The 1,053-nt window shown below is 56.4% G+C and overlaps 1 protein-coding gene across 1 annotated transcript in view; it reads left to right on the forward strand.

Moving 5' to 3' along the window:
• Positions 1-1,053, forward strand: part of SAMD4A (sterile alpha motif domain containing 4A) — a gene marked incomplete at both ends in the record, with an annotated part of 18,267 nt that overhangs the window by 16,948 nt on the left and 266 nt on the right. The gene's annotated exons all lie outside the window — the stretch shown is intronic.

Genomic DNA, 1,053 nt, shown 5'->3' on the forward strand with positions numbered 1-1,053 from the left:
CTGGAGCATCCTTCCCATTAGGACATTCCTACCTTTTTCTCTCTGCCTCCCTTCATTAACCTTTAAGCGTGCCTTTTCGTACCAACACACTCACCATAACAATTTATAGCGCAGGACGGGGAGTTACAACCCCCCCCCAGAAAACTCCATCTCTCCCCTAAGCTTCTGCCATGGCTTCAGCTTGGCAGCTCCTCTCACATCACACGCCTGTGGTGTTTTAACTGAATAATTTAGGCGGCAAATGTCCTGTACAGCAAAAGCAGCGTCTGTTCTCGGGTATTGATTAAACACCAGGACAAGGGCACATTTCTGCAGGCGCTGAAGGAGAAAAAAACCCAGGTTTCTCTTTGCGTGTTAGCCTGCGGGGAATGAGGGCGTAGGAGGATCAAGGAGCCGAAGATGGGGACTGAGTCACGAGGGAAAGAAGCAATAATGTGGTGCTGGGCTCCCAAAGAGCTTTTCCTCGGGCTGTGGGGACCTCGACCCTCCTGGATCTCATCCCCTGTTCCTGTGAGCCAGTGGCGAGCAGGAGATGCCATCCAGCAGTAGCAAAAATTATATTTGCAGCTTTTGCTGCAGAGTGGGACCAGTTTGGTACCATCTAGATCACGCCAGGGCGTTGCAGCACACCAGACTTTGTCCCCCCTCTTTTTTTGTGCTCACCAACCCACCCCGCCCCTGACAGGGGATGTGGCAGAAGGGCGGTGGGGACACGGCCACGAGGGCAGCTCTGACGGTCTGGGCTGCCATCCCACGTCCGAGCATCAACCCTGCCTACGTGGGCAGCTCCCGGCCCCGCTTGAAGGTTTTGCACCTACCGAGGATTTTGCGGGGCCGGAGCAAGCGGAGACCCCAGGGCTGCCCCCTCCCAGGCAGGGGTCCCGCTCTCACCCCAGTTCTGCCCCCCCAGCATCTCTAACCGGCACCCGAACCCCTCATTTCCACCCGCCTTCTGCTGCCGTGCCCTTGAGTCTCCCCAGATTGACCCCTGCTCCATCAGAAACAGAGGAGCGATGGCTATTTTTGCAAACATCTCTTGCCGGAGGTGATGGC

Source organism: Cariama cristata, unplaced genomic scaffold, assembly GCF_000690535.1.
Source record: "Cariama cristata isolate BGI_N322 unplaced genomic scaffold, ASM69053v1 scaffold9889, whole genome shotgun sequence".
Taxonomy (NCBI): domain Eukaryota; kingdom Metazoa; phylum Chordata; class Aves; order Cariamiformes; family Cariamidae; genus Cariama; species Cariama cristata.